Source organism: Neomonachus schauinslandi, chromosome 3 (assembly GCF_002201575.2).
Source record: "Neomonachus schauinslandi chromosome 3, ASM220157v2, whole genome shotgun sequence".
In the NCBI taxonomy this organism is placed as follows: Eukaryota; Metazoa; Chordata; class Mammalia; order Carnivora; family Phocidae; genus Neomonachus; species Neomonachus schauinslandi.
Window position 1 is genome coordinate 174416411 of NC_058405.1, and position 15284 is coordinate 174431694.

Here is a 15284-nt window from a genome sequence, read left to right on the forward strand (position 1 = left end):
TCTCTGAAGAAGATGATGTCCGCCCGTATGTTGTGAGAAAGCCCCTAAACAAAGGAGGTAGGAAACCTAGAACCAAAGCGCCCAAGATTCAGCGTCTTGGTACTCCGTGTGTCCTCCAACCCAAATGTCGGCGAATCACTCTGCAGAAACAGCGTACGGAGAAAAATAAGGAAGAGGGTGCAGAATATGCGCAAGCTTTGGCCAAGAGAATGAAGGAGGCCAAAGAAAAGCACCAGGCACAGATTGCCAAGAGACGGGAGTATCCTCTCTGAGAGCTTCTACCTCTGAGTCCAATCAAAAATGAGATTTTTCTAAGAGTAGCAAATAAATAAGATCAGACATCAGATTTCAAAACAAAAAACAAAAAACCCAGCTAAAAGCCAAAAACCGAATATGTGATGACAGCCCTAGAAACTGTTTACTTCCTCATTTTGAACAGACAATGTGCCCACTGTTTGGTAGCATTACTGCATCCTTGTTACACAATTATCCACAAAATATCATTCAGGCATTGCACCTCCCAGAGACTACGCTGGTGATCTTTCCAACCCACACCATTTGCTCCCAGCTCAGTGCCACTGTTCATTAAACATGAATTTGAGAAACTCAGTAATGTTGTTGGAATTATAAGTTAGTCTTCCAAGGTTGGTCTCATAAACCCTCTGTTGAAATTGTGGGTTTGGAAATGCAAGTTTGTCCTTTGATTTTATTTTTAACCTCTCATTTACTCTAGTGAGTACACTTTATCATGGGTCCAGCCGAACCCTCTACTATCCTTCAAACAACCTGCAAACGCTCTAACAAGCTTCTAGATTGAGGAATCTTGGGGGTACAAATTACATGCACAGGTAGGAGCATGGACATAGAATCCAGCTTTACTCTGTGGAGTGTCATGCCTAATTTCCCACCTAGCTCCTACCTGACTTCAGCGCTGGGCTGGTCTGGGTCTCTTTCTCTCTTTCTTTCCTTTCCTTCTTTCTCTCCCTCTCTTCCCTTCTTTCTTCCTTCCTTTCCTTCCTCTATGATTTTTTTATGGTGGCAAAATATATATACCATAAAATTGGCCATTTTAACTGTTTTAAATGTACAACTCAGTAGCATGAACGACATGCACTTTGTTACATAACCATTATCACTACCTGTTGCCAAATATTTCATCACCCCAAACAGATGGCTCATGTGGTAGGTTTTTTTCCCAAAGGGGACTGCCGTAATTTCTTTGGAAACTCATGTAATCCTACAACTGATCTTGCCATTCTTCCATTAGGAATTGGAGTCTGATTTCTCTCGCCTTGGATCTGGGAGAGCATGTAACCACACTGACTACAGAGTAAGGCAGAAGTGATGTGGTGTTGCTTCTGAAGCAGGGTAATCACAGATCAGGCTGCTTCTGCCTTGTTCTTTGGAACCTTCATGCTTGCAGCCCTGAGCTGCCATGTACTCTGAAGCTGCTTTGCTACGGGGAAGCCAAGGCCACAAACAGAAGCCATGTGAGGACACTCTGGACGACAATCCTTGTCCCTGAGTCATCAGGCACTTCCAGATTCTTGCAGCCCTCAGCCTTTGCATCTTTCAGACTGAGGTCTCAGACACCATAGAACAGAAACAAGCCATTCCCACTGTGCCCACTCCAGATTCCCCTGACTCACAGAATCCGTACCCATAATGCAGCTGTTGTCATTTTAAGTCACTAATTATTTGGACAGTTTGTTATGCAGCAATAGCAGAAGTCTAATACAAATGATTGGTTTTATTTTTTTTTTTAAGAGATTTTATTTATTTATTTGACAGAGAGAGACACAGCGAGAGAGGGAACACAAGCAGGGGGAGTGGGAGAGGGAGAAGCAGGCTTCCCGCAGAGCAGGGAGCCCGATGTGGGGCTCGATCCCAGGACCCTGTGATCATGACCTGAGTCGAAGGCAGACGCTTAACGACTGAGCCACCCAGGAGCCCCCAAATGATTGGTTTTAATGCATAATGCTAGCATGTTAGAACACATGAGCTCCATTTACCCCTTCCTGCCTTTTTAATTATTATTGTGACATTGTGATTTATGAGATATATATAGTTGGTCATGCAGATGACCAATATATATTTCTCATATACATTTGGTCTTCATTGATGGTTCCTAGCTTACAGCTCTCAAGACCCTAGGAATTTCCTGAGCAATAAGAGCAATGGGAGAATCTTTTGCTGTAGTATTTGCTCTCCCGGGGCACCTGGGTGGCTCAGTCATTAAGCATCTGCCTTCGGCTCGGGTCATGATCCCAGGGTCCTGGGATCGAGCACCGCATCGGGCTCCCTGCTCGGCAGGAAGTCTGCTTCTCCCTCTCCTACTCCCCCTGCTTGTGTTCCCTCTCTTGCTGTCTCTCTCTCTGTCAAATAAATAAATAACATCTTTTTAAAAAAAAAATTTGCTCTCTCATCCTCACTTCCTGAAATCACTCCAGAGCCATAAATGTGCAATGTGTGTCTTGTGGTTTCTAACGAGCCCCTTTCCACCCCAACTGGGTTTACACTCATAAGGTGACTTTTGGAAAGCACCTAAGAATGGGGGCTAGTTGCCAGGGGAGCCAACCATGAATAGAGGATTGGAACTTTCAGTCCCGACCCCTGATTTCCAGGGAGGGGAGAGGGGCTGGAGGCTGAATCAGTCACCAACGGCCAATGATTTAACCAACATGCCTCTGTAATGAAGCCTCCATAAAAAACCCAAAGGATGGGGTTTGGAGAGTTTCCAGTCTGGGGAACCAGAAGGCTTCCACATGCCACCATCCTGGGCCCAAAGTCCATGGGGACAGAAGCTCCTTTGTTCTGGATATTGTCCTATGTTTCTCTTCATCTGGTGGTTGGTTTATCTCCTTTAAAATTCTTTGTAATAAACTAGCAATCTAGTGAGTAATTGGTTTTCCTGAGTTCTGGGAACTGCTCTAGCAAATTAATCAAAGTCAAAAACCTGGGACCTTCTGATTTAGAGCTAGTTGGTCAGGAGTCTAAATAACCACCTGCCCTTGTGGCAGGCATCAGAAGTCTAAGGAAGAGGTCACGGGAACCTCCAAACTGCAGCTGGGTGGTCGGAAGCACAGATCACCTGGGCTCGAGATCGGCATCTGTGGGGGTGGGCAGCAGTCTTGTGGGACTGAGCCCCTCACCTGTAGAATCTGATGCTGTCTCCGGGTCCATCGTGTCAGAATGGAGCTAAGCTGTAGAACACCCAGCTGGTGTCCCAGCACCATGTGGTGGTGTCTCCCCGCACCCCCCAGACACGTTGGAATTAGGTGAGCAGAACCCCTTATTTAAAATTACATTTTAGGGGCGCCTGGGTGGCTCAGTTGGTTAAGCGACTGCCTTCAGCTCAGGTCATGATCCTGGGGTCCTGGGATCGAGCCCCGCATCGGGCTCCCTGCTCAGCCGGAAGCCTGCTTCTCCCTCTCCCACTCCCCCTACTTGTGTTCCCCCTCATGCTGTCTCTCTCTCTCTGTCAATTAAATAAATAAATAAATAATAAAATTACATTTTAATTCTACATATATTGCAAAACTGCACAAAGCAACACTCTGCTTTTTGGAGGCTTTTCTTCTTAGCTTTTCAATCTCTCACTTTGCAACCCTAGAATCTGGCAAATGTCCAGAGGTAGAAACTGGCTGTGTGCTGGAAGTCCCCTATAAGTTCTGCCAACATTCTTTCTAGTTTCTCTTTCCCGCCTCAGTGACTCTCCTTGAAATTAAAGCCTGGACTTTCAACCTCCCTTCTGTTCCCAGAATTTCCAAATGCTCCCAGCATGAAAATACCTGTAGTGATCAGCTATACATTCTTTTTTTTTTTTTAGATTTTTTTTTAAATTATTTATTTGACAGAGAGAGAGGCAGCGAGAGAGGGAACACAAGCAGGAGGAGTGGGAGAGGGAGAAGCAGGCTTCCCGTGGAGCAGGGAGCCCGATGCGGGGCTCCATCCCAGGACCCTGTGATCATGACCTGAGCCGAAGGCAGATGCTTAACAACTGAGCCACCCAGGCGCCCCTCAGCTATACATTCTTTTCCCTCAGTGGCTTCATCCCTCTGGACCTACTACTCAAAATGTGGTCTATGGGCCAGAGGTCTTGTCATTACCTAGGAGCTTGTTAGAGATGGAGAATTCAGGCCCTCCCCCAAGCTTCCTGAATCAATACTTTCTATCCATTGTGAACAGAGCCCTGGTTATAGATTAAATAGGACACCCTGGTAAATTACAATAGTGATAATCATTAATTGAGGGATGAACTTTACTTATATTATCTTTCATCCTCACAACAGCCCTGTAACTTTGGTATGCATTATTCTTATTTAATTGTTGAGAACTGAGACTTATTCAAGGGGTTATGTAACTTGCCCAGAGTCTCATAGCTAGTAAGTAACAAAGCCAGGACTGTGCGTCCATTACAGCCCATATACTTTACTGCCATGAATCTTTTTATCTTATTACAAAGAAATCCATTTAAAAAATTAAGACAACATACAGAAAAGTATAAAGAACAAAAGTCACATATAATTTACCACCATTATTAATTTTCGTGTGTGTATTTCCAATTTTGTGTGTGTGTGAGAGAGAGAGAGAGAGAGGGAGGGAGAGATGAACTGTTGAAATGGTTTTGTAACTTGTTTTTGTTTCTTCTTAATGAAGCGTTGTGAGCATTTTAATACAACCCTTGCTCTTTTCACCATATCAAGCTGCCTCTTGTTTCATTTTTTTTTTTTAAAGATTTTATTTATTTATTTGAGACAGAGAGAATGAGAGACAGAGAGCATGAGAGGGAGGAGGGTCAGAGGGAGAAGCAGATTCCCTGCCGAGCAGGGAGCCTGATGAGGGACTCGAACCCGGGACTCCAGGATCATGACCTGAGCCGAAGGCAGTCGCTTAACCAACTGAGCCACCCAGTCGCCCAAGCTGCCTCTTGTTTCAATAAATTCTTTTGTATCAGGGTAGGGAGCCCCATTCAAGGGTCAGAATATAGCAACACTCCCAGGGGCTCCCTTTGCATGGGTGGCCCTCCCCCATTAAGGGAGCAGTGGCTGAAATGTTTCATCTCATTCCTTTTTGGGAAAGACCAACACAGCAGAGAAGAAAATAGTCATTTATTTGTTTGCAAAAAATTTCAGGTTTATTTTTTTTTTCTAATTTTATTTTTTTATTTTATTTTATTTTTAATTTTATTATGTTAGTCACCATACAATACATCATTGGTTTTTGATGTGGTGATCCACAATCCATTGTTTTCGTATAACACCCAGTGCTCCATGCAGTACGTGCCCCCCCTTTTTTTTTTTTTTAAAGATTTTATTTATTTATTTGACAGAGAGAGACACAGCGAGAGAGGGAACATAAGCAGGGGGAGTGGGGGAGGGAGAAGCAGGCTTCCCGCCGAGCAGGGAGCCTGATGTGGGGCTTGATCCCAGGACCCTGGGATCATGACCTGAGCCGAAGGCAGACGCTTAACGACTGAGCCACCCAGGCGCCCAGTACGTGCCCTCCTTAATACCCATCACCGGGCTAACCAATCCCCCCTCCCCCCCAAAAATTTCAGGTTTAGATGTGTGATGAAATATTTAGAAAAAAACATATCTGGTTACAGAGAGCCAGAATTCCTGCTCCGAAGAGCAGACGGGTTACCTGAGGTGGCAGAAGGGGAGGCAACGGCGAAGAGGTCTAGTGAAAGGAAGTCAGTACAGAGCACTGCAGAAAGCAAGATGGAGTCCCTCATGTCAAGCAGTGGCCTGTGGTGCAGGCAGCTGGAGGCATTGCGGTTCAGACCAGGTATCACCGAGAGCAGCACCTGCTGACGACGCACCCAGAACAATAACCAGCAGAAAGAGAGCAGATCTGCAAACGCCCGACACTAACTAAATCCCCCGTAAAAGGGAGGATTTTGCAGCAAATGGTCAGACTCTCTGGACACTGAGCCCTCTGCGTCTGACCACTTCAGAAAGGTAGCTGCTGCCAACGGCTCTGCCCGACTGATCTCTGAACAGAACCAAGATCCTTGCCGGCTTGAACACAATAAGCAGTCAGTGCCAAGAGGGGACCCGGACCGGACCTGGACCGGACCGAGGCCTTATCTCAAGCCTTATCTCAGGGGCGACTCAGACTGAGTCTTTTGATTCATTAATGTCCTACACCTGCTCTATCTTGTTTGTTGTGTGACTTGCCTTGTGCTTTGCGTGACTTTTTTTTTTTTTAAAAGAGGCTCCCCACCCAACGCGGGACTTGAACTCAAGACCCTGAGATCAAGACCTGAGCTGAGCTGGTATCAAGAGTCAAACCCTTGGGGCGCCTGGGTGGCTCAGTCAGTTGAGCATCTACCTTGGGCTCAGGACATGATCTCGGGGGAGGGGGAGGTTGGTCCAGGGATCAAGCCTCTGTCCAGCTCCCTGCTCAGCGGGGAGCCTGCTTCTCCCTCTCTCTCTGCCCCTGCCCCCCACTTGTAAACACGCGCTCTCTAAAATAAATAAATCTTAAAAAAAAAAAGAAAGAGGCAACGTACCAGTTTGCTCAGGCCGCCATTACAAAGCACCACAGACTGGGCGGCTTAAAGAGCAGACATTTATTCTTTCAGTTCTTCTGGAGGCCAGAAGTCTGAGATCAAGGTGTTGGCAGGGGTGGTTTTTTTCCCCTAAGATCTCTCTCCTTGGCTTGTAGACGTCCTGCTCAGGTGCCTTCACCTGGACTCCTCTGTGTGTGTCTGGGTCCAAATCCCCTTATAAGGATGCCAAATGTATTAGTTTAGGGCCCACTCAACCTCACTGAACCTTAATCACCTCTTTAAAGGCCCGATTTCCAAATATAGTCACATTCTGAGGTACTGGGGGTTAGGACTTCAACAAACGGGTTTGAGGGGCAGACACTTCAGTCTGTAACAAGCAGTATTTCAAAGGAGATTCCACTGGCCCAGGAACAGGCCTAGAGAAGAGTGGGACATAAAGCAGGGAGTGAAAACCGGCACACACAGATTTTGTTTGGACTGATTAATTTGTTTATTAAGGCTGTAGGGGGTTTTCTCATAAAAATTCTGATGTTTTGGCTTCTTGCTTAAAATCTAAAGCTCTAGCCCCATGGGGCCTGTATTCCTGCATGGCAATGCTTGGCTGGGGCTGGGTGGTAGCTGCCCCAATTCCCAGTACTCCCCTGCTCTGCTCTCCAGCCTGGTCTGCTTCACCTAAAGCCATTAGGGTTTTTGGCACCTGGGGTGGAGAGTATAGACGTAGATCCAAATTCATGTTCGAACTGAAGAAAAAAATGTATGTGATATTTCAAACCTATGGGGAAGCATTGTGTGGAAGAACAGGCCATGCTGTCCCACCCCCAATGAGAGGACAATTGTTGACTTGAGGAGTTTAAGGCAGGTGCCTTCCTCTGGGCGCCTGAGAGTGCAGCCCTTAAGCGCTAGCCTAGAAGCTCCTGTGATTTCGGCAGTTCCCCTGGGCCCCAAGAAAGGCAGGGGAGGAACCAGCTGCTTTGTTTGTTCTTCAGCAAAGTAATGGGCACTCACTGATTCTATTAATTTTAAGAGGAAATGCTCTGGCTTCAATACGGTTTAGACTGCACCGTCTTTAAGGGGAAGAAAAGTAATTTGCCTCGGGTGAGATGCTTGCTTTTAGAGGTCAGCCAATAGAGGAACAATGCCAGCTGCCAGGCCGCGGTGCTCACAGGCGGGAACACTGTGAATACAACAGGAACCGGAAGGTCTCCCTTCACCATCTCCCGGCAGCTGGGTGCCCACCCCCCTGCGCCTGTGGGGCCACTGGCTGAAACTCAGGGTTGAATGAAACTACCAAACTAAGACTCAGAACCTTAATCTGAAGAAAAGAATCCAGGTTCCTTGGGAAAGAAGTGGGGTTTTCTTAAGGAAGGGAAGTAGAGTTTCTCTACTTTGAGACTTGAAGAAGAGAATGCAAGAGGGACCAGGAACAAACCAAGTTCTGGAGAAGCCAGTTAGAAAGCTGTTCGAGAAGCATCTGAAGCACAGGGTCATGAAGGTCTAGGGCACCCGCTGCCCACCCTTGGGCAACTTGAGGGAGAATGTGTGATTCTCCTATGTAGCGGTTCCCTTCTGGAAATGTCTTTTTTGCTAAAGGAACATAGGCTGTCTGCTCTGTTGGTCTTGTGAACACTAAAGAGGCAGAGTGCCATGACGTGGAAGGGTATGTTCCTTCCCATCTCCTCCTGGCCCTCAGTGAAGACAGAGGGTCACCCTTGGGTGAACTGTAACCCTAAGCTGCAGGTGGTCATTGTAATATCAGAGGATAATCCTGAAAGCTACACGGCACCGGGGCGCCTGGGTGGCTCAGTTGGTTAAACAGCTGCCTTCAGCTCAGATCATGGTCCCAAGGTCCTGGGATCAAGTCCTGCATCGGGCTCCCCACTCAGCAGGGAGCCTGCTTCTCCCTCTGCCTGCCGCTCCTGCTTATGCGCTCTCTCTCTGACAAATAAATAAAATCTTAAAAAAAAAAAAAGCTACACGGCACCAAAGCAATGTTTTGCAGTGAAATGGAAGATCAAATCTGCTAAGTCTTGTAAGTTAAAGAATCCTGCTCCCAGAGGGAGATGGGGGCAACCCAGCAAACTCCCAAGCTATTATATAATAAATGATGTTGGAATAATTAGATGTTATTTAATTTAATGATGTTGGGATAATTAGATACGTTAACACCCTAGGTCACACCAGAAACAAAAATTCATTCTAGATGGACTGGATTGCTCAATGTGAAAAAAATATATAGCATATAAAAAACAAAACTATCAAATATTAGGTAAAATATATGAAAGTTTTTTCTTTCTTTTTTTTTTAAAGGATTTTATTTATTTATTTATTTGACAGAGAGAGACACAGTGACAGAGGGAACACAAGCAGGGGGAGTGGGAGAGGGAGAAGCAGGCTTCCCGCAGAGCAGGGAGCCCGATGTGGGGCTCGATCCCAGGACCCTGTGATCATGACCTGAGTCGAAGGCAGACGCTTAACAACTGAGCCACCCAGGCGCCCCTATGAAAGTTTTTTCTGCTAACAATCTTGGGGTAGTCCCAAGCAAGATATGAAACCGAGAGGTCATAAAAGGAAAAAAATGCCAGGCTGGACTACACAGAAATGAACAAAAGATACTTTAAATGCAACCAAGATATAGGGAACAGATGACAGAAGAAAATACTTGTAATATATAACAGACAAAGGTTAATCTCCCTAAATAGGAAAAGAACACCAACACACTAATAAGAAAGACAAAAACAAAAAACAAACAAAAAAACTCGACAGGAAAAAGATCAAAGGATATAATGAAGGACTTCATAGAGAAATAGAAATGGTCAATAAGAATATATTTTTAGAAACCCTGAGCCTTTATAATATTTAAAGGAATTCACATTGAAGTATCAGTATGACTCTTTTACCTGTAGGTGAAAAAAGATTTGTAAATACAGAATAAGGTTTGGAAGAATATGCGCTAAACCCCGCGCAGTGTTTCATTCTGCGGGAATATAACTGAGGAAGCAGAGCAGGGGTCTTTTATTTTGTAACTTTATATTGATTTTTCATGTGGTGAGATTATGGGTGATTTTTACCTTGGGGATGTTTTGTCGCTGTACAATTTAATTCCTTGGCAAGCAGTGCAAACATAAATTCACTGCTTTCAGGGGGTTTGAAAAGTTTCTGTTTATTTTAGTTTTCAAAATCACAAAAAATGTATGAGTTAATTAGAAGAATCAGGCCAGTTTTTACCTATTTTCACATCTCAAATTTTTTTAGAGGGGGAGGGGCAAAAGGAGAGGGAGAGAGAGAATCTTAAGCAGGCTCCAAGACCCTGAGATCATGACCTGAGCTGAAATCAGGAGTCAGACACGGAACTGACAGCCATCCAGACGCTGCTACAACCAATTTTTATTCACACTATTTGTCCTTGTACTTAATTCATGGATATCTTCAATTATACAATTTCCCCAACATACTTCTTTCTAGATATCCCCCCTACTGAAAATAGAAAAGAAAGAAAACAAGGAAGAAGGAAAGAAAGAAAAAAAGAAGGTGCCATATATATACAGCTTTGATTATTTTAATACATTATTATTGCTTTCACTAAAGTTTTGACTCTAGTGAGGACCAAAGTGACCAGGATAATAGATAGCCAGACATCACTTTGGGAAACAAGTTTTCAGAAAGGTCAAAAGAAAACGTCCTTGCTATGTGACTTTTGAATAAGCCACTTGAAAAAACTAGGTATTACATGTACATATTACATAACTCAAAGAGTCCAAGAGAGTGTGCTGGGGAGTTGTGTCCCTGCCACCTTTGTTCCTGAGGCAGATACCATTACAAATAGTAATATCTAGTATATCCTTCCAGAGACAGTCTACGCATGTGCAAATGTTGGCTTAATTATAGGGTAGCCTACTGTAACACTGGTTTGCCTCTTACTCTTTTTACTTAAAAAAATAGATCTTAGGGGCGCCTGGGTGGCTCAGTTATTAAGCGTCTGCCTTTGGCTCAGGTCAAGATCCCAGGGTCCTGGGATTGAGCCCCGCATCGGGCTCCCTGCTCTGTGGGAAGCCTGCCTCTCCCTCTCCCACTCCCCCTGCTTGTGTTCCCTCTCTCGCTGTGTCTCTCTCTGTCAAATAAATAAAATCTTTTTTAAAAAAATAGATCTTAGAAATTGTTGTATATCAGTATATCGATAGAGCTGTATCATTGTTTTCAATGATATGCAAATGCAAATGATTTCAGTCATTGAATGATGGTTAACCATCATTTACCTCATTAGTCCCCTACTGATGAGCACTTATGTTGTTTCTAATATTTTATCTGTTCAAGCAATGCTGTGATAAATATCCCTCCGTGGGGCACCTGGGTGGGTCAGTTGGTTAAGCAACTGCCTTCGGCTCAGGGTCCTGGGATGGAGCCCCGTAATGGGCTCCCTGCTCGGCAGGAAGCCTGCTTCTCCCTTTCCCACTCCCCCTGCTTCTGTTCCCTCTCTTGCTGTCTCTCTCTCTCTGTCAAATAAATAAATAAAATCTTAATAAATAAATAAATAAATAAATAAATAAATAAATATCACTCCGTATTTGTGATTTTGCACATGTGCAAGAATTTATAGAAGAAATCCCTGTAGGATTACTGGCTCATAAGGTAAGTGCAATTTATTTTTTATTTTTATTTTTTTTAAAGATTTTATTTATTTATTTGACAGAGAGAGACACAGCGAGAGAGGGAACACAAGCAGAGGGGGAGTGGGAGAGGGAGAAGCAGGCTTCCCGCTGAGCAGGGAGCCCGATGCGGGGCTCGATCCCAGGACCCTGGGATCATGACCTGAGCTGAAAGCAGACGCTTAACGACTGAGCCACCCAGGCGCCCCCCAAGTGCAATTTAAATTGTGAATGCTCTGTAGTAATTTGTATTCCTTTGAACCATGATTAAGGGTTTGTTTCCCTATACCTTAAACTACATAATGATATCAAGCTTTTGATCTTTGCCAACCTCATAGGTGAAAAATGGTCTCTTACGTCGTTTTGATTTGTCTTTCTTTCATTGCAAGTGAAGTTGAACATTTTTGTATATGTTTAAGGCCATTTATATTTCCTCTAAGGTATCCATTTATTATGTCTTAATTTTATTCAATTTCATGTATTTAGTTTTAAGCGTTCATTCAAATTATAAAAATAATTTTTGCTATTTAAAGATTCGCTTGCTGGGTAAGAAAAAATCCAGCTACATGGTATTTACGAGAGATACTTCTAAATCAAAATAACTGGAAATAGAGGGATGAATAAAGATATATCAAACACATGAATAAAAAATAAAGTAGGAGTAACAATATTAAAACCAAAGCAATTTAATATTTCAGATTTATGAGAGGTGCTATTCATCAAGAATATATAATAGTCATGAACCTTTATGAATCTAACAACATATTTCAAAATATAAAACAAAAACTGTTGGAAATACAAGAAAAAAAATTTTTTTAATACAGCTTTTTTCTTAAAGATTTTATTTATTTATTCATGAGAGACAGAGAGAGAGAGAGAGAGGCAGAGGGAGAAGCAGGCTCCCCGCTGAGCAAGGAGCCCGATGCAGAACTTGATCCCAGGACCCTGGGATCATGACCTGAGCCAAAGGCAGACGCTTAACTGACTGAGCCACCCAGCTGTCCTGAAATGCAAGAAAATTTGATGAATCCACAAATACATAATATTTTGGGGATACTAAAATATATCTCTCAGAAGTTAACAAATCAAGTAGACAAAAGTAAGTAAGGTTATAGAGGATCTAAATAACAAAATCAAGTTAATAAACAGAGAATACATATTTAAAAAAGACACATGGAATGTTCAGAAAAAGAAACAATTATGAGACTATAAAAACATTTTGATAATTCTAAAAAGACCATATACAATCTGACCACAATGTAATAACTATAATTTAATAACAAAAGAATGGAACCTTTCAAAACAAAAAACAAAACCGCAACTATTTGCAAGAAAATAAAATCACCTTTCTGTATGGCTCTTAGGTTAAAAAGAAAATCAAAATGGAAATTACAAACTATTGGGACATGAATGACATTAAGGGAGAATGTTTAGTGAATCTTGTTGGAATGGCCAACACAATAACATGTGAAAGTGTATAGCATTAAAAGCATTTATCGGGAAATCAGAAAATTTTACTAAGCAGTCAGTTTTTTAAAAAGGTTAAAAAATAGAAAATAGCAAGAAAATGAATCCGGTGGGTGGGGGGGAAGAATAAAGATAAAAGCATACATCAGATTTCTACTTCTGTTAATACTGGACTTTCTTCTAAGGATAGTTAGAAAAGCTATATGACTACAAATATGACAAGCATTTACTTGAAGCATCAGCATCAGCGAACACGCAAGGTAATAAGACAAGAGAACCAGAAGATGGAAACCCAGAGTAAGTTAGGCATTAGGTACCACTTTCCTATTAGTGGTATTTCCCATTTTCTTTTCTTAAACTTTTTTTTCTTTTAAATATTTTATTTATTTATCGGGGGGGGGGGGGAGAGAGAGAGAGAGAGAAAGAGAGATCACGAGCAGCGGGGAAAAGGAGACTCCCCATTGAGTAGGGAGCCCAATGCGGGATTCGATCCCAGGACCCTGGGATCACAACCTGAGCCAAAGGCAGACGCTTAACTGACTGAGCCACCCAGGCACCCCCACATTTTCATTAGAGGAAGCTGAGTGGTTTAGCCTCACAGAGCTGGGTGAAGAAACGTTGGAATCCATGATCTCTTATACCCAACTTTAGGTAGGGATCCCAAAGGGTTAAGGACTGACTAGGATTGCAGCTTGGCTTCAAAGAATCTCACTCCTGAAATTGAATTAGGCTCATCCTGGGTTGTTTGTGCCTTCAGGCAACTGTCAGAAACAAAAGTAAATCTTGTCTGAGGAAAATGAAATCATCCTAAACCTTAATGAGCTCCACCAGAAACTTAAACAATGCATTTTTCTGGCACACAATCAAAAGCAACCAGGCCCAGGAACAAATACCGCAACATGAACAAAAACCACTAGAAACAATGGACAATAGAAACTGTTTCATGTAGAACCCAGATATTGGAGTTATTAGTCATAATTCTTAAAACAACTATGTTTACAAAATATAAGGGAATAATAAAAGATAAAACTAAGAATTCTGACATAAAACTAGAAATATAAAAAAGGACATAGATTTTAAAAAAACTATTCAAAATTAAAAACTGAAAAATACAATAGCTGAAATTAAGAATTCAATGGACAGATTTAACAGCAGTTTAGACACAGCTGAATTGAGGATTAAGGAGCTAGAAGAGACAAGATAATTTTAAAAAAATGCAGAAGAGGGGCACCTGGATGGCTCAGTCGATTAAGCGACCATCTCTTCATCTCAGCTCAGTTCTTGATCTCAGGGTCCTGAGTTCAAGCCCCACTTGGGCTCCACCCTGGGCGTGGGGCCTGCCTAAAAAAACAAAAGTTAAAAAAATGCAGGAGAGGGCGCCTGGGTGGCTCAGGTTGGGCGACTGCCTTCGGCTCAGGTCATGATCCCGGAGTCCCGGGATCGAGTCCCGCATCGGGCTCCCTGCTCGGCGGGGAGTCTGCTTCTCCCTCTGACCCTCCTCCCTCTCATGCTCTCTGTCTCTCATTCTCTCTCTCGCAAATAAATAAAATCTTAAAAAAAAAAAAAATGCAGGAGAGAGGGTAAGAGACAGGAAGGATCGGTCAGAGGGCCTAGCATAGGTATAATCTGAAGTTTTAGAAGGGGGGTGGAGAAAAAGGAATGGGATTGAAGAAATGTTTGAACAGATGTCTGAAAAACTCCCAAACTGATGAAAGATTTTCAGTCACAGATTTAAGAAACCCTATGGCCCCAAATGGGATAAATACAAACATAAATCCACACCTAGGCCACATTAACTGACCCTCTAATTGTTGCCCCTTTGAACCTAAAATGGCCTTTCTCCCTCTGGCTGTTTGTAAATAACCAATTCTTCCAATGTTCTTAGAACAAGATTTACCATCCTGCTTTTAACTTTTTGAAATAGAAATAACGTTTCAATGTACCTTGAATATATAGGAGACAAAGGATTCATGAAACACTACTCTTTCTTCTTGGCAGTATTTTCTGTACTATTTTATTCTTTTCCATCTTATTAAAAAATAATTCTGGTCACAGTCCCTAAATCCGGGCTCAACCTACAGTTTGGAAAACCCTGCCTTAGCTGATTTAGGAGTGTGGAGAGACTAGAACTGCATTAACAAACCTCTAATATGTAAATTTGTTTGTTTGGCTTTTACCCTCCAGGAATCAGATGACTTTGGACACGGGCCGGTTTTCTTTTCTTCGCTGTGCTCTGCTTTGTTTGCTTCTTCTTCTTCTTCTTCTTTTTTTTTTTTCCTTTTTCTTTGCTTTGGGGGTGGTGCGCATTATGAAAAGCCGGCGGCCAGTTAAATCTCAGCAGCCGGTTCCTGCTCTCGGGGAAGGGAGAAACACTGGGGCGAGGGCGCTCTGCGGTAGCGAACCTGTAGGTCAGGCGAGGGCCCGGCTCGCTGGCTGGGGCTTCCTGGTCTGGGAAGCGCCCGGAGCTTTGGAGAACTTTGCTGTCCTGCGAATAAAATGTCAGACCAAAGAACTTCAAGTTCTCCTTGAGAGTCCGCGGAAGTGCAAGGCGGGGAGTCGCGGAAGAGGGGGCCGCGATCGGCGCTCTGGAGGTCTCGGTAAATCCCGGGGTGCATCCTCTGCAGTCCTGTTGGCCGGCGCCTCCCCCCGGGCCGCTG